General features: G+C 39.9%; 1 long non-coding RNA gene across 1 annotated transcript in view; it reads right to left on the reverse strand.

Annotated features, from left to right (window-relative positions):
* Window positions 1–266: 266 nt before the first annotated feature.
* The window catches only part of LOC137164216 (uncharacterized), a 46,006-nt gene continuing 26,641 nt past the window's right edge, over window positions 267–19,631 (reverse strand). Inside the window, exon 3 of the long non-coding RNA XR_010922970.1 lies at window positions 267–290. This is a non-coding gene — a long non-coding RNA (uncharacterized lncRNA). The remainder of the gene's footprint in view (window positions 291–19,631) is intronic.

Raw genomic sequence — 19,631 nt, forward strand, 5'->3', positions numbered from 1 at the left:
TAGCAAGAATCATAAAGACATTGGACAGTTATATGAATATGAAGAATACCTAGTTATAATAGTGAATGCTCACAAATATTTTGGAAGGGATATAAAACCTCATCCTTCAGGACTTAAGATCATCTCTAACTATTGTAGGTTAGGGTGAGACTAACCTTCATGAGGAACAGCTTATCGCACATCTGCCTGTTATGGCGTTTCTTGTAACTTCTTCAGAAGCATTCAGGGCTGGCCATTTTTGGAGGATACTGGAGTGTATGGACCATGGGACAGATCTAGTCTGGGCATTCCTATGGGGAAAGGATGCAACATATTTTTATATGGAAAAAAATGGAAGGTATTTTTGCAATACAGATCTTTCCCAAGAAGCACCTCTTGGAAAGGAAGAAAAAAAAAGAGTTGTGCAGAGGAAGGAGTATCTTCAGTTTGCACAAAGAATTCTCCTAACTCCTCACCCAGCTGACAGGGATGATGGTAATTGGCATGCCATTGTAAAATGGGGTCAAAAGGAAAACACAGGGAGCAATCCTAGCTCTCCAAGAAGTAGGAAAAGAGGCTCTGCAATCCACAGTGGTGACATGCCATGTGTAGCAAACAAAGATCCAGCACAAACTCATCTTGTTACATTGTTGCTCCTTCCCATTACTCCATTTGCTTCACTTTAGAATTGCCCCATTGGGCATGGTTTCCAAAAAGTCATTGTTCAACACACTACCTTTCCCTGCCCTTGGGTTCCTCAATTGATGATGCCATTGAACCAGAGGCATGCGGGGAACACTATCAGTTTTTTGCCTGTGCTGCGCAGCTGGTGAAGAACGGTGGGAGCAGAGTTTTGCTACGGGAAAATGCTATTAAAAGCCAGATTATCTCCCCTTGGATTGATTCTTTTGTGCAATGACATCTGATTGTAACTGGCCAACTGAGAATTACTTCAGTGAGTCAAGTGACTCTCAGTTGGCATAATGCCATTTTAGCCAATGTTTATTGCACCCTTACTCCCAGTCCCAGCAAAGAGACCATGTCAGTGGACAGATCATGGGCAGGAGAGATAGTGTGCACACTACACTTTAACATCTGGCATACTGTCTCTTGGAATAAGCGCAGAGTCAAGAGTCAGGAAACTACCCAAGCCCCAACCAGTTTCTACTCTGAGATCTGGTTGGCCGGGACAGAATGTGGCCCTGTGTATGCATGCCTTCCACATCTTGCAGGTGCATACTGATGACTTTGATCTAGTGGGTTTTATCTGGTGAGGCTTTGATAGTTAAGCTGTTCTGAATCTGAGCATGAAAGTGTGTGTGGGGGAAGGGGAAGGCGGGGAGGGGCGGGGCGGGGCAGGGGGGCATCAAGAGGAGGTAGGGTGTTAGACCAGTAGCATATGAAGGCATCTGCTCTTGACCCCACCCCTGCCTTTTACAGCTGCCAGGATGAGTGACTTTTAGGCATTTTCTAGTTTTATTATTTTACAATTATAATGAAGTAGCTGGCACTTGGTCAAATCGACTGCTGACAACTGTCCTAACTGGTCCCTCTCATTCACAAATAAGCATTCCCAGCTCTTCAAGAAATACATTAATGCGTTTTTTTAAAAGGAGGCTATGCGACCTGCTACAACCACAGCACAGCTGTAACTAAATAATTAGAAAATTCACAAGGGTTAACTTTACAGGCTTGTTAACCTGGGTGCTTTATTAAAAATATGTACACAAAGTACCACAGCAACCAAATCTAACAAAGGTGAATATGCGGCTTTGGAATCCAGACCACTTCCTTAAAGAAATTCTCAGAGCCAGACCATTTATCAGTCAAACACTGAAGTCATTTAAAGTCTTTTCTGGGGAACCAACATTACAATATATCAACATTTTTCTTCTCAAGATGTAATGATTTCACACAAGTATTATTTTGCTTCTATGTGTACTACCTAGCCTCATTTTTTTTGAGGGGAAAAATATGTTACTCCCTGAAAGGGAAAGGGCAAATGTTAACTAGCCCTTTCATCTATCTTGATGAGAGTGCAGGCAAAGGAGACTAACTGAATTCATTTGTGGGGCCAGAACCTCAAATGATGTAAAGTGGTGGAGCTCTGCTGACCTCAGTGGAGCTATGCTGATTTAGAAGCAGCTGAAGACCTAGTCCACAAAGTTGCTGGTTCATCCTTTGCTGGACAGAAAGGATGGTTCTGTAGTTCATATTTTCTTTTGGTATACTTTTCCCTTACACGCTGTTGCATGCTTATGGAAAAATGAGTGCTGTAGCAACATTTTCCTCTCTGAATGTGCAATCACAGTGTATAGTATAAGGAATCCGTGGAAATAGTAGGAACCAATTCATGGAGTAGATGTGAATCAATAGACCCTTTATTTATAATGTATCTGCATTCCAATTTATCACTTGCAAATATCCTCTATAATAAATAAGGCAGGGAAATGGAAATGTTACAGTAAAATTGTAATAATTCAAGTCTAACTCTACACATAATAAAGTTGCAGCAGGATTCTGTGCTTTTGTTGCCACTAAGCAACAGCAACAACTGATGGTCTTAAGTTAACAAGCTAATATTTCATCCATGGATACCAGAGCGTTAATGGCTAAATATGCCAGTTGAGGGAATGAGCACATGTGCAGTGATTTGCCTGACACAACTTCTGCTGTCATGGCCTATTAAAACCAGTTTACATGTGCATGTCGAATTTGATGAATATGTATGTGACCTCTTTCATAGCTATCATTCATTGGACTATAGCCCTCATGGCAGAAAAAAACAGCACCTCTCATTAAACACAGCTTGAGTTACAGGCATGTTATGTTAATATTTCTTCAGAACTTTAGGGGGTTTTCTTGTTCTAATAAATCTTCAGAATAAAATAATTTAAAAGTATAATTAATAAAACTTTCCTTATTTCCCCCCTAACTGTTTTACTTGGTGAATTTGCTTTGAAATTTTCTTTAACTAATAGAAAGGACATCAAACAAGTTTATGGATAACATTCCACTGATGGCATCCAACTCTGGCTTTTCTTATATGGATTAGTGTAAGAAATTATATACTTAAAATAAGAGAAGAATGAATGGGTTTAAATAAAATGTGGACTTCACCTGAATGTCCACTGAAAATTTGAATCATACCTAAACTGAAACTTCATTGTGCTTCAGACATTTTTGGATAACCTTCCCTCTCTTCCCCCAACGCCCTGCACTTTGCCCCATGCTATTTTTCAGTTTTTGAAAAATGAATTTCCTGCTTCCAGCTGGAAAGGGAATTGAAAGTTGCAAGAGAAGCTGTTCATGTAAAATTTTTAACTGAGATTGTGAAGACTCAAGAGGTTCAGAGAAGTATCTGAGCTTCTGGGTGTTTATGTGAATCCAAATGAGCCTCTGGATCATTTGAGGTTTCCCATAACTATTTAACTAGCTTGAGTATAATTTAATTAAGATGCAATTAAATTATGCAATCCAGATATTGCTGAGTACTTACACACACATGAAGTCCCTTTGAAATCAAAATTTGTGTGAAGAAGGGTTTCACAAACTGGCCCATAATTTGGAGATGCTGACATCTACCCCTTTGGAGAGAGCTCACACACAAGGCCCTAGCACTACATAAGGTCCACCTTGAAGATTATATCCTGCTCTGTAACAACAGTGTAGATCCATGGAAACACCAAGAATTATGCAGTTTTATACTACTATAAACAAGTAAACGAGATTAGAACTTGGCTATAATGGTTTAAAGGGGACTTAAATGGTGCCTAGGACCAGGGTAGGCTCCCTACACTCCAATAGGTATGAATGCCTCCTACACTGTCAATATCAGAAATCAAGGTCAGCACAGATATAACTGGAAAGGTCATTTTCCCTAGGTTAGCAATAAGGCATCATGTCTTGTGACTTACTGCACATCCCTATTATCAAGAATCCCAAACTAACTTGACATATTCACTAAATCTACGGCCCAAATTTGCTCATTGTACTGATAAAACACACATGTTGAGTCCAGTGGGAGCGTGGCATGGGCAAGGGGAGCAGAATTCAGCCAAGGATGTATACTATCACTAAAATGGCATAATGAGAGATCTTTATGATATGGGCATTATATGCCTTCTGGATTGAACTAATATATGATTAGAGAAACAGTTTTCCACTGGAAACTGCAGCTTCATCAAGAACAAAGTGTTACATGGGAACATGTTAATTTCTAAATAGTTTTCAACAGAAAAGTTGCAAAAAGAATGGTTTCTACTTTTTCATTTCATTTTGATAATGTTTGAATTTTTCTTCAGTAAAGTAAAAGTGTTTAGTTTTGACTTCATTTCATTTACTTTCATTATATATAAAGTAAAAATATATTAAAATAAATATATTATTTAATATTGTATATTAAAATGTTTTGATATCCAAACTAATTTTTTGGATTTTCCAATCTGCGACAAATTTACAAATTTCAACTTTGTTCCAATTTGGAACTAAAACAAATATCAATTTTCCAGGGAATGGAAATTTCATTTTCTGATTAGCTCTGTCTAGGATACAGTAACATAACAAACATTTCCCATGACCAAAAAAATCCAGTTTTGAAGAAAAAAAAAACACACCACCATAGAGAAGATAAAAGAAAAATTAACTAGTAGAAACTAATAAAAATTCACTAAAAGGAAAAATTTAGAAAAGAGCTGGCCATTCAAATGGCCCGGCTGAATCATACAATGGGCTAACTTGTTCCATGAACCAGATTTACATCAACTCTGGGTCCAGTCTAAGAGTTCTAAAACAGTAAAAGGGGCCAAGCTGCCTTGGCTGAACCTTTTTTAACTTGACCATTTAATGGCTAAATATTTCCTAAGGTGGCTTTGTTACTAAGTAATATTAGTTGATATGGTAGAACTGCTCTTTTTATAAAAGCCTTGGCTTTTTTAAAATGATGTTTCAGATTTTTCTTACAGAAAAAAAGCTAAAGTATTAATTTATCTAGAATGATATTGATGGGCAATAAGAGAATATTTCATGCAAATAAAATTCTACGAAAAAGTGATGGGAAACTAGAAGGGTAAAATCAGCCACCAGCTGTTCCTCTCCACGAATGCAATGAAAATATATACATTGACAAGGGAACTATCAAAATTTCCTGCATAGTTCAAACAAACTGTTAATGTGTGGGTAAGAAACAATAAACTGAGAGAGAAACACTGGGGATCCTGTTCTACCATCTCAGGAAAATGTAAATCTCATTGGAAGTCACTTGTATTCTGCAGCACAAAAATAAGACCCAATGAAATAAATCAGTCTCCACGTGATTTTTAACAAGGAAAGTAGTTTTCCTGCATTCCTCCTCAATGGGTGAAATTCACCTCTGTGCAGAGGACCAGCACAAGGCCTATGCAACATTCAAGTCCAAGTTAAACACTGTATGGATCATCATTCCTTTAGACCCCTGATTGTGATGTCCCTTTTACAAATTACTCGCAGATATATCTGGAGTCCCCAGCCCCTACCTGGAGTGTGGTCTTCTCTTTTTTCAGCTACTTAGAACAGAAAAAAGCTGTTAAAAAAGGGGGCAAAACTATTTTTCTTTTTAATATATCATTTTCAATTTCTCCTGAAATTTTGGAAAATGTTCCTTTTTGCACTGAGTGTCAGAAGTTTGGACAAAGCTTACCAGGAGACAAAAATAAGAGATGACTCTTTTTGAAAGAGCAGCCTTGAAAGTAGGTTCTTCTGAAGCCAATTTCTAAAATAAAGCTATGAATAAAGCCAAAGCTGCACTACATTATTGGTGTGCTTTTGCCATCGGACTTAAATACTTTCCACCCTAGTGTGAAAAGATAGTGGAATTGGAAATGTGCGAAAGTGATCTGGAAATACCACTGCTGTGCAAAATCCTGCATACTTCTTGACCTGTACATCCACTTCAAGAGTATGTTTCAGGTTAGACAACTTCTGTGCTGTAAGTTAGTTTTGTGAATGTAAAATTAAGGCTGCATGTGCATCTTAAGCAGTGTTTAACTCATAAATTCCATTTTTTGTATCGCTAAGAGTGCAAGAATGACACTATTTTTTTTCCTGAATTCTGATTGCTAGGGACACAGGATATTTCATGGCTGTTCATGAAAATCTTCACTGATTCAAAGAAATAAAATTGACATAATTCACCAATATGATTAAAAATATAATTTGTGGACAACAGAAATGAATGACAAAGTCAGGAAACTACTCTAGTTTATGCCATGTCCTGATATACAGATATAGCTCAGTATAGTATGTTTCTTTATTATTGGGAAAAGTCCATATCAAATAACAGGACATTGCATACTTTCCATATCAGCTCTTACTTAAATAAGGTAATATCAAAATAAAAGGTACCTCTTGTGTTCCCTTGTGGGCCAGGAGAACTATCACTATTGAGACTTTGAAATGTGATATACACTTTCCTTTAAATAGGTGGTTTCTGGATGCATATCAAGATAATTCAGATAAAACTAAATTCAATTCAATAGAAGTCTCATCACCCTCTTGTGGAATAAGACACAAAATAGTTTAAAAGACCCTCTGGTTAATCTTCTGTACCTACAGTTAGACCCAAACATGTAATCTCTGCTAATATCACTTATTTACATATATATTAAACACATATAGCATTAGGCGATAACTATGTATTGACAGAGCCATGAAGATTAGTGGTTCCTTTGAACTCATATTTCTAAAATAAGTAATTTTTAAAATAAGTACTCTATAGTTTAATAAAAATTCTGGTTAGGTTAGAGATTAAGTAGATATACATTTCTAAGAATTCCTAGGAAGAGAAATCCTTCTCTGAGAAAATATAATAGTTGGAGGGGTGTAGGTGTAAGAATATAGTCAGTCTTTCAAAACTGTTGCAATCTAAGCACAAAATGTACACACTCACCCTTTGATAAAAAACCTGAGATCAAATAAATAATAATACTATTTAACTCTTATACAGTGCTTTTCATTGGTAGATCTCAAAGTATTTTACAAAGAAGGTAATATCATTAAAGTGCAAATTAAATTAAATTAAAGCATGGAGCGGTGAAGTAGTTTACCCAAGATTATCCAGCAGGCTAGTAGCAGAGCCAGGGACAGAATCCAGGTCTCCTGAGTCTGAGCTCAGCATGCTATTCATTAGGCCATAGTGCCTCTCCTAGTACTCCTAGTAACAGCTTACCCACTTACCAAACAAACACATGCACAAAAACAAAGCAAGAGAAATGGGGGGGGGGGGGGAGCCACAAATCAAAACAAACACAGTTTAGTTGCCATAAGTAAATGGGAGAGCAGAAATTGGTAAACTGAGGTATATGCTGAAACCTATATTAAGTGAGCCCTGAAGGGAACAGGAAAAAGTGAGCATTTAATCTATATGGTCTTTTCAAATAAAAAAATTGTATTTGAAAAACTCTAGTGAACCCCATTAAAAAAGATGTAAAGTATTTTAAATACAAATATATAAACATTTCTATACACATACTTTGAACTACAAACGTTTGGTTGAGATTTTCAAAAGTGCCCAGTAGCTCTCAGCTGCAGAGTCCAGAGTGCTTTTGAAAATTTGTCCCTCCATAAATAGATTTGGAAAGTACAAAAGGCCCCTATTAGCCTAAGCACTGATTTGTCTGCCAGTTGCTTTCGTCATAGATTAAACATACAAATGTGAAGCTTGTTTTGTTTAACTGCTGTCTACTGTGTAAAAAAACTTAAAGCAATAGCCAGAACTACACAAACTTTCTTGCCCAGGTTGTCTGTGTATACAGCATGTCCCTTATGGGCACTGAAGCCAAAGCAGTGCAGATGGCCTGCTAAGTGACAACTGATTCTGGGAGGTCTTTGATTACGTTGGAGAGGACGTTACGTAATTTAACATTGTAAAATGCCTGGGACTATTTTAAAGTCTGTAACTGAGGTCTGATCATCTTCCACTTTCCTAAGTGTTGTGAATTGTGGAGTTGTGAGTAACTCCAACGCAGTCAATGGTGTTCTGCTCGTGTAGAAGAGAGAGGCAAGTCAGGCAGACTGATTTGACAGACAGGATCAACAGACAGATACTAAGTGTCACTAAAGAACTGGCAAATTTGCAGCACATTTTCCAGCGTATCAGAGTCAGGGTAAAGAAACCAAAGATAATTTGGGAACTCTCACTTCTCGGACTAGAAGAGGTTAAGGGAGTCAATAGTCTTATATTTTGGCGTTAGGAAACAGCATAGCACTATTTTCATATAACTGAACCAATCTCTTTATTTCACAGTCCTCTGCACAACATGCATGGTAAGATCTAGTCACATTAGTAGAGCAACACATATGCATGTGGTCCCACACCATCTACCTACCTCCCAAGGTAGCCACACAATGTAGGACATGTACTCTGGTATATCTGGGTAGCATTTCTGCTGGCTTTGAACAGCTTTCTGCTTGAAAGTAAATTGCTAACCTCAGCCTTACAAAAGGGTGACCACTCCTGGCCACGCTGAAGGGCTGGTGAACATGCTGGCTCTGAGACAAATCTTTCCAATTTACTATACACCTCATGAAGCCAATAGAGTCAATGCAAGTCATCACAGAACTCAATGCTAAATGTATATCAGGCGCATGTACTACTCTCTTCTACCTCTATTCAATTCAGATACCATTCCTAACACTGTACAAATTGCCTAGACCCATAGTTCCCAATCTTTTTGGCTCGAGGGCCACAAATATAATTTTTACAACCCTGAAGGGCCACCAGTCTCCGCCACCAGCCTCCCTCCCCCCACTGCAACCAGAGGGAAGGAGTTCAGTGAGGAGGATCTCCTGTCCCCTTGGCTGCAGCACGGAAACCGTGCGCTCCACCTGGGTCTCTAGGCAGTGGCTCCCTTATGCAACCAGAAGGATGGGAGATCATTGCTCCCCTCCCTCTGGTTCCAGCAGGGACCCCGTGCCTAGGGACTCAAACAGAGCACTTTGCCATGCTCTCTGCTACAGCCAAGGGGAGGGGAATGCTGATCTCCCATACCCTTGGCTGCAGTAAGGAGCCTGCACCGGCAATGTGCTCCACGTGGGTACTTAGGCAGTGGCTCCCTTCTGCAGTTGGCAGCAGTGGAGCCATGGCCACGCTGAAAGACCCCGCGAGCCAAAAGAGAATCACCCAATGTATGCTAATGAAAATTTTGCCACGATACATCTTGGGGCTCTCGTTTTTTAAATTGAAATAGGACTCCTTTGCCAATGTCTGTTTCTAACTGCACTGCTTCGAATGGGCTGATGGACTGAGTCTGAGAAGGAAGGGGAATTGTGGTGGCAGCAGAACTGTGTGCCAGTCACTGTTAGGCAAGTTTATTTTTTCCATGGAAGTGATATTTTAGTAGCACTGCGTTCTGTTTTTAGTAGATAGATGCCTTTTGTATGTAAACAAAACATCAAGATTTATTATGGCTTGAAAAGAACTAAAACCACAAACTTTCTGTACAGTTAGTCTAGACATGCAATTGTACCCAGTCTTAAAGAGACATTGACAAGGTTGGTAGGCCTAAAATGCCACTTATCTGATCCGATCCTCAGAATTAGTCCTTCTTCACCTGCCATATTCTTGGGGGGGGAGGAGGGGGGAGAGGCTGAAAAGGAGCTTCACAGAAACTTTGAAGCTCCTTGATCCACAGGTTACTGAGCACTAGATTCATCCCCAAGACCAGTTTAGCAACTCACCGCCATAGCAGCCCTTGGCATCAGGTTGTGGAACTACAGGGGTCTTCACCTCTATCATCCCCCGCTGATCACCTCTTTGGCCCTGCAATGGCCCATTTCTGTCCACAATTTATGTGGCCTACCCTGTAGCCAGGATACCTCTTTCCAATTTGGCCCCCTTCCAACATAACAAAAGTCCAATTGAAAATCCACATTAACAACTAAACACACTGTTCTTCTGCCCTCTCTAGCTACACTGAAATTCCCTTATCTACACCCCAACTCATGGGCACTGCAGAGTTCCTTTTTTGCTCGTTAGGCAGAGCACACTGTCTTCCAGGACTTTTCCCCTCGAGGCCCTTCTTCCTGAAGGTTTCCCCATGGCCTCTCTTCCCCAGGGACTTCCCAGCTTCTTTTAGGGCCTTCCACAGGAGCCTAACCTGCTCCCTGTGGTTCTCTCCTTCCTGCCATCACCAGGTTCCTCTCAAAGAGCAGATATTTACCCTTACTTCACTGCTGGGTCTCCTTCCTCACTGAGTTCTCTTCACTTTCTATGTAGTCCACCCAGACCCTGTCACAGCTGAAGTCATTGAGGGCAATTAAGCCACCACGTCAGGATCAGTGGAGGGATAGATGCTATGTCATAGGCAAGGCTGATCCTGACTCCCCTAAAAGAACAAGCCAGCCTATGACAGACTTGTCTCCGTGTTGTCAACTTTCATGATCTTACTGAGAGTCTCAGGATTTATGGTGCATTTTTTACAGCACCAGCTCCTGGAATGAAGAGATTGGGTGAGAGTCTCAGCTTTCATGAAAAGAAAAAGTAAGATTTTAGCCCTCATGGTGGCAGTGAAAAGATTGCAAATGTGAAGTGAGGGCACCCTGAAGGCTCACAAAATAGGAAGCAAAGCAAAATAACCCCAAATGTATTATTTTAAAAAATATTGCATGATTTTTAAGCCAACTCCAGGTTATTATGGGGCCTGACTCATGATTTTTGAATGCTTGAGGTTAGCGGTACTGTTATCTACTGTGAGGATTTTTGCACTGGTGTCACTACAGTGTAGATATGCCTCCCAAGAGCTGGTTTTTACAGCAGTGCAGTGCGGCTACATTACAGGATTGCACTGGTGCAGCTCTGGCCCATGTGAATCAGTGCAGCTACACTGGTGCAAAAAACTCCTACTGCAGACAGTCATGGCTGTTGAAGCTGGACCAGCAGCAATGGCCCCTAGCAGCTGAAGATTGTTGGAATGCAGCAATGCTCTGGCCACATCTCTTTTCTCCTGGCCTGACTACAGTAGGGATGGAAGGTGATGATGGCATCAGAACTGATATACTGGCTCTATGCCACTTGAGAATTCTCCTATGACAGAGACATCCCATTATAGACAGTTCTTAAACACTTATAGTGCAGTAGTACCTATGGGCCAACCAGGGCAGGGTCCCATTGTTCTAGGTGCTGTACAAACATGTCAAAAATACCAGTCCAATACTGCTCCAAAGAGATTACAGTCCAAAATCCAGGAAAGCCAACTTTAGGATGGCTTTTTTTTTCAGATTGAGGCAAAACAGCTTTAGCAAGGACCAGAATCTGGCCCATTTCCTTATACACTGGCAGCAGGGGTGCAATTTTTATCTCAGTTCACATCTAATATTCTGGAACATATTTTCCAACAACAGTAGTACATCCTTGACTGCAGCTAATTTTTGGTGGGTACTATCAATTCCTATATTCAAAGCTCCGGAAAATATTTTCCAAAACCCATTTGGTCAAAAGACAACTAGTTGTCTGGCAGCCACAAAACTCACATTCAAAATCCTGGCAAATATTTCCCCAAACACCAATTAGATCTGTGACTAACACTCTAGACCGGCAGCTAGGATATCATCTACATTCAGACCTCAGTAATATATTTTCTAACAATGGCATTCTGGGCAGGAAAACATCTTTAGTTGGCTCTCCGACTGCTTGTGTGCCTGAATTCCTTGCTGATTCATTGGCCCTTGGGACCATCTTAAAGTCAAGCTGATGATAAAATTTAGTTAACCTGGCCCTGAGAAAGATCCAGGCTCTAGCCTCTTAAATGGTAAGAAACAGGCTGTGCATCTGTAGTATCCATACATAGTGGAAATCACTGAAAGTCACTCTTCACCTCACAGTTAATCAGTGTAAGCTGCAAGTTTTATTCATCTCTGCTAAACTTATAATGATAACAGGACACTTTGAATGATGTTAGGTGTGTGCTCTCCGTATATATGCAGTAATGTGAGCTGGAGTTACAGATGAATGGTTTAGGGAATTTTATATAAATTTCTCAGAAGAGCCTCTCTCTGTTAGCTTGTTATCTCTAACTGGTAGCGGTGAACAAGCAAAAAAAAAAAAAGCGAGGAGAACTGACATCTCTTACATGTTAAGATCATAATAACTTGATTATGTAGGAAAAGGCAGGTTTTCTAGCTGATGGGATGTGTTGATCTGTTCTATTACAGAACCAAAGATACTACATATGCTGGAGTTTGAGAATGACTACAGTGTGAATGAATAAGATTTTGCAATTTTTGGCATCTTAATTCATTATCAACTTGTATTACAGAAACATACACATAGTAAGCACCTACAATCCAAATATCCAGGGCAGACCAAAGGTGGGAGATGTAAAGAGTCGTGGCCAACTTGACACGCTAGGTTTATGGCAGAACTGGGAACAGAATCTCTTGTGTCTCCTTGACTCCTATGCCTCACCCACTGGACCACACCATCACATCTCTGATAAGATTCCTCTTACTTTACACCTAATAGTAAAGAACAGTGAATTTAGAAGTCCTTGATGTGCCTACTTGCAGATGCAATAACATCAAAATACCTCTTGATGCAATCTCTACATTCTCCAAGACATGGTGTCGTGCTACTTATTGTGGGGTTAGATGACAGCATATATTTCTATTGGTCAAATAACTTCCTCAGACTTTTTATTTTAAAGGAAGCAACTCAGTAAAAAGCTGTTGGGATGTTATTGAAACCTGACAATTCTGCAAGAGCTGCTGGTTGACATTGCCTGGAGCATTCAGAAAGACTTCAGCGTTATGGTTAAGAGCTTGATGCCAGCCATGCCAAATGTCTGATGGACACAGAAACATCTGAGTCTGCTGACACGTGTAACGTGCAATCTTGATATCATCCTTTCCACGTTCAACCCAGCCTTTAAACTTTGGAGGAAGAGATGAGTAAGCCATGTGAAACACTTAGATGCTCAGGAAAACCTGGCTAGTTTGGTTATTTTTCCATCTCAGTTTTCTCTCTGATTGCTTGTGGCTGGCACAGAGATAAGTGATTCATTATGTGCATACCTCCTACTCCCAAATATCCCAGTTCATTATGCGGTTGACCTCCTTTCAGAGTAATTTAAGTCTAGATGCAGCCTGTCTCCCTCAAGTTATTTGAATAGCATTCATTCCTGGCCTCTCCCTCTGGGCTCGGTGTGGCCATGTGGGCACAGCCCTGTGTTGGAGATGGTGCAGAGTTTCACTGCCCCAGAGGGAGTATTAGGACAGAATGCTTCCTGGAGGTCCATGGTGTGCAGAAAAAGTGCATACCCTGCTACATCCGCAGACCTACCCATTAAATGTTTGGATGAACAGTGTATAAGGGAGCAGAACCAGAGTTCAACCTCCTTCCCAAACTCTTTAGAGCACCATGTACCCCAAGGTACAAGTCGAGGAGTAGTCCTTACACTCGCCTATGCATTGAGACTCAGTTCTGCCCAGGATTTACATGGACCACACTAGAAAGTGGGAAGCTCCTTTCACTCTTCCCCTGAGCATCTAAGTAAAGGTTAGGCAGCATCTAGCCCTGTGGAATTAGAACACATCTCTTGGATGTACGTGGGCCTGAAATTTGAATATGGAGATATTGTGCCCACAAGTGTCTGTATATACTTTTTGTCTGAGGCGCTAGCAGCAAATTTAGACTTTAAGTATAGGTAACTTTGTATGGCACTCTTGCACTGCTACAAAGGTTCCAAGGGCTTATAGCAAAGGCCAAGATCTGCTACATGCTGTTCAAGCTATTGTGATCTGGCACTCAAGGTATTACATGGAAAGTACATCACACCTAACTGTGTGTTCCATCTGGGCCTGTTGTGCTCCCTTAAATAGTGGAGCTCAGGAACACGTACTGAGATTGTAGGACTAAGTACGTGGTCTTCCTTCTTCATATGGTCTTAAACAAAGAGAGTCACATTAGTAGTTTGTACCAAATATCATTCAAACTGAGCTGTCTCTGGACTTTACTTGAGTAAAGAATCTGTGAATGTAAAGTCCCATGATGTCACTCTCTGGTGCATGATGTACCTTTTATGGCTAAAAATGTTATCTAGAGCTTACCATGTAGTAAATAATGGTACAATATATAAATAAAAAATCTGAGTTGATGACCTCTGGCCCTTGGAGAAATGTGAAGATGTTTGACATATATTTTTGTTGCTCAGTGTATGACCAAAGCATAAATGGAGTTAAGGAGCAATCTCGAGGAGTGGGTCTCAACCTTTCCAGACTACTGGACCCCTTTCAGGAGTCTGATTTGTCTTGCCTACTCCTAGTTTTACCTCACTTAAAAACTACTTGATTACATAATCAAACAAAGATACAACAGTGTCGTCAAGCACTATTACTGAAAATTGCTTACTTTCCCATTTTGCCTGTATGAAATGTTTAGTTTGTACTAACTTCGCTAGTGCTTTTTATGTAACCTGTTGAAAAACTAGGCAAATATCTAGATGAGCTGATGTACCCCCTGAAAGACCTCTGCATCTCAACCTATACGTACCCATGGTTGAGAACCACTGATCTAGAGAAGTCTGGGTTCAGCTATTGGCCAAACAGTTAAAAATATCTGACGACTCTTAACTCACCTTCCTCCTTCTGCCCACCCACTGTGCAAGGGTTCATGGAATACAAGATTTTCCTTGGCCCGCTGCTTGTCAAAATAAGTACCTATTTGCAATTCTCTAAACCCTGGGCCTAGAACAATCCTGGGTAAGGGGCAGGTCTTCCCTTTCTACCTACACTCTGTGGAAAGAACATGGAGCATGGTGGAGTCACAAAGAGCTACAAGCTGACCTTTTAGCTTAAACATATTTATTTCCTTAAGGTGGGCTGGCACTGTAGCTTTTTCACTCAGTGAGCTCTGCTGAAGTACAGTGCAGGCTCTTCTTCCAGCAGATTTAGCGATCTTCAGTGACCCTGTAATGGGGTTGCACCCACCTCCCATGAATGCCCCCTTCCAGTTGGGTGTTTCTGCAGTCTTTAATCAGTTCAAATAGTCTCTCAACCCTGGTATTGGGTCATGCCCCCAGAGCTTCCTCCCTGGAGCCTCTTCCCTCTTTCTGTCTGCAACTGTTCTATCTTCAGTTCCAGCAGCCAGCCAGGAGCTCTCTCTTGCTCCCCTAATCCCTACCAACAACTACCTTGGATTCAGTTCTAGCAGCTAGCCAAGAGATTTCTCTTGCTCCCCTGATCCCTGCCAGCAACTGATCTTTCAGTCAACAAAGAACATCATCCACAATCCTTCAGCTCCATGCAACCACTGAGTGACCCTGGCCCTGCAGCTCCTTTTATGTGAGTCTGTTGGGCCCTGATTGGCTGCTCCCTGCAGCCTCGCTTATTGGCTGCTTCCTCATAAAGTCCCTAGGCTGCTTGGAGGACTTCTCTTTTGCTCCTTTCTAGGATGGGGTGTGGTAGGACCTTGAGGCCTCCAGCAGGCCTCTGGGCCTAGTCTATCCTGTCACAGACCCAATGTTTGAAATTAACAAAACCAAGATTCAGTAATTATTAATTAGTTAATAATTATTATAATATTATTATTATGTTATTTTAAATCTTAGCAATTATTGCAATTTTCTTGATATTCAGATTATATCTGATGAAAGCAAAATTTCTGTGGTATTCCAGTAGCCTGAAATCACCTGAGAAGGATTTGTAGAGATGACTGGTAGTTTTAACACTATGGAAAATAAAAGTTGTCATTAGATTGAAAGTTCTTTGGGTCAGGGACGGTCTTTTGTACAGCACCTAGCACACTGGGGTTGGGCTCAGGACTGAGGCTTCTAGGTGCTACAGCAACACAAAGTAATAAATAAATAATATTAATAATAATGGAATTTGCCTCTTTCAAAGGAAGTAATAAAGAAATAGACAGATTAGTCTCTCCCTCCTCCTTCTTTCATCCCCCCATCAACTCTTTTGTTTATCAAGTTGGGATCCCTCCTTTGACAGATTCCCAGAACACTTCTCTGCCTTTGAAATGATATATCCCATTTTTACAGCTTAAAAACTATACTGAGCAGGAGAAGTACTAAACATAACATTTTAAGTAAACTGGAGTCTACAACTACAGATAGGGTTGATTTTAATTTGTTTCAGTAAATCTTTGAAGAACAGGAGCACAAGATGTTTGGTTTCCTCATAGTCAATGTCAATTCTGCTATGTTAACCATTTGCTGACGCTGCTCTGAAATGGCTGTATAAAGGAAGTTCTCACTGCTAGTGAGGCCAAGAAAGGAAAATGAATGTGTTTGAAAGGCCACAAAATTATTATATTCTTTTCTCAAGTTTTCTCTGATAGAAAGGGCAATTTTTACAGGTAGAAAACTGGTGTTTGTTATAGTCCTACTATATAGGCAGACTGGCTTTCCCATCTCACTTCAAATTCCACACCTACCACCTCCAGACAACACAAACTCTACTGTCTTGGGTGGTGAGAAATTTTGATTTTCAAAAGTTAGACTAACTCCACTCCCTTCAAAGTCATTGAGAATTTTGCCATGACTTCAGTGGAAGCAGGCAAATGCTGAATATCTTAGAAAATCCCACCTGGAAATGACTGAGCTCTTGTTTCCTTCAGGGAAATTTATTATGTTGCCACCAGATCTAAGGTTGGACTGATTGGATCTACTTAGGAGATGATTGGATCCAAGCCAGTAAATCTATGAGGGCTTTGGAACTGATTGAAAAATCCAAGAAATTGAAAGGATGCTGATTGCACCTCCTCAGTAGAAAAGCCATCTTTGTTATATGAGACTCAGGATTCAAGACAACTGGGCTAGATCCTCAGCTAGTGTAAACTGGCATAGTCAATGGAGCCATATTAATTTAACTAGCTAAGGATCTGGCCCAAAAATGTGCAACTGGCAGTAGAATAAGTAGGTACATGCAGTTTGGGAAACTACAAGAACTTCATCAGCCTTGTGAGCTCCTCGGCCAACTTTTTTGAAACTCTTGGATGCAAGTTATCCTCACCTGCTGATTTAAAGACTTTAGTAACCGCTGTTTAACATCCTCCTTAGTTAATGTTGGAATGAAAGGTATTTTGTCATCATCATGTGATGTGTCATCTGGCTTTTTCTTAAGTACAGAACAGAAATATTTTCTGAACACTTCTGCTTTTTTCTGCATTATTATTGATAACTCTACTATTTCCATTTAGTAATGGACCAATTGTTAGAGTTCCTTTTGTTTCTGATATGCTTAAAAATTCCTTCTTATTGTCCTTAAGTCTGCTAGCCATAGATTTCTCCTTGTGTCCTTGTTCTTTTCTTAGCAATTTTCTACAATTTCTAGCTTCTAATTTATATTCATTGCTATCAATTTCCCCTCTCTTCCATTTGTTATATATAGCTCTTTATTTTTTATTGCTACTTTCACTTCCCCTTTAAGCAACTCTGGGTTATTTTAACCAGTGCGGCCTTCTTTCTTGATTTTGAGATTATGGATTTTTGGCATCTAGTAAAATGTTCTTAAAATATTTCCAATTATTCACATTTTTCCATTTAATTTCATTCTCTCAGCTGATTTGGCTCATAATTGTTTTCAGCTTTTTGAAAATAACCCTTTTAAAGCACCCAAGTATATAAATATTACTGGTTGGGACTTTATTCAGTTTGCACACAAAAAACGTAATCAAGTCATGATCATTTGCACCTAAGCAACCACTAACTTCTAGTTCTATGATTAATTCCTTTTTATCTGTCAAGTTGAGGTTTAATATAGAATTCCCCTGTGTTGGATGGAACACTTGAGTAAGGAAATTGTCATCTATAATTTTTAGAAATTCCATGGCCGTTTTAGTATTGGCAGCATGAGACCTCCAGCATATGTCAGTGAGATTGAAGTCCCCATAAATATGCAGTTTTTTCCTTTCACATTATAGAAAGATTTATCAGGAGATGGTCATCCTATTCTCTAGTGCAATTTGGTGGTCTGTTGCAATTACCAACTAGTACCTCATCTTGTGCCTTGTCTGTTAGAACATTGATCCGTAAGCATTCCAGATCCTTTGCTTCTCTGCTGTCAGGGACTTGGAAACAGGTAATATCATACCTATGTGATTTTCAATGAACTGAAACTCAAAAAAGAATCCTATAAAAAGTGGAAACTAGGTCAAATTACAAAGGATGAATATAAACAAAGAACACAAATATGTAAGGATCAAATTAGAAAGGCCAAGGCACAAAACGAGATTCAACTAGCTAGAGACATAAAGGGTAACAAGAAAACATTCTATAAATACATTAGAGGCATGTGGAAGACCAAGGACCGGGTAGGCCCATTACTCAATGAGGGGGGAAAACAATAACCAAAAAGGTGGAAATGGTAGAAATGCTAAATTACTTTTTTGTTTCTGTTTTCACCAAAAAGGTTAGTAGCAATTGCACGTCTAACACAGTGAACATCAGAGAAAATGAGGTAGCATCAGAGGCTAAAACAGGGAAAGAACAAGTTAAAAATTACTTAAACAAGTTAGATGTCTTCAAGTCACCTGGACCTGATGAAATACACCCTAGAATACTCAAGGAGCTGACTGAGGAGATATCTGAGTCATTAGTGATTATCTTTGAAAAGTCATGGAAGAGAGGGGAGATTGCAGAGGACTGGAAAAGGGCTGGTGTAGTGCCAAGCTATAAAAAGGAGAGTAAGGACAACCTGGGGAATGACAGACCTGTCATCTTAACTTCAGTATGCAGGAAAATAATAGAACAAATAATTAAACAATCTATTTGCATACACCTAGAAGATAATGGGATAAGTAACAGTGAACATGGATTTGTCAAGAATAAATCCTGTCAAACCAACCTGACGTTTATCTTTGACATGGTAACAAGACTTGTGGATGGGGGGGAAGCAGTAGATGTGGTATATCTTAACTTTAGTAAGGCTTTTGATATTGTCTTGCATGACAGTCTCATAAACAAACTAGGTAAATACAACCTAGATAGAGCTGCTATTGGGTGGGTGCATACCGGGTTGGAAAACCGTTCCCAGAGAGTAGTAATCAGTGGTTCACAGTCAAGTTGAAAGAGTGTATCAAGTGGGATTCTGCAGGGATCAGTTCTGGGTCTGGTTCTGTTCAAAATCTTCATCAACGGTTTAGATAATGACATAGAGAGTATACTTATAAAGTTTGCAGATGATACCAAGCTGGGAGGGGTTCCAAATCCTTTGGAGGATAGGATTAAATTCAAAATGATCTGGACAAGCTGGAGAAATAGTCTGAAATAAATAGGATGAAATTCAATAAGGACAAATGTAAAATCTCCACTTGGGAACAATCAGTTGCACATATACAAAATGGGAAATGGCTGCCTAAGAAGGAGTATTGCAGAAAGGGATCTGGCGGTCATAATGGATCACAAGCTAAATAATTTGAGTCAAAAGTGTAACATTGTTGCCAAAAAGCAAACATTCTGGGATGTATTAGCAGGAGTGTTATAAGCAAGACACAAGAAGTAATTCTTTCACTCTACTTCATGCTGATATGGCCTCAGCTGGAATATTGTGTCCAGGTCTCGGTGCCACATTTCAGGAAAGATGTGGACAGAGAAGATCACCAAAAAGATAAAAGTTATAGAAAGCAAAACCTATGAAGGAAGATTGAAAAACTTGCATTTGTTTAGTTTGGG

The sequence above is a fragment of the Emydura macquarii genome, unplaced genomic scaffold (genome assembly GCF_026122565.2).
Source record: "Emydura macquarii macquarii isolate MOO-44397 ecotype Brisbane River unplaced genomic scaffold, CSIRO-AGI_Emac_v2 contig_2676, whole genome shotgun sequence".
NCBI lineage: Eukaryota > Metazoa > Chordata > Testudines > Chelidae > Emydura > Emydura macquarii.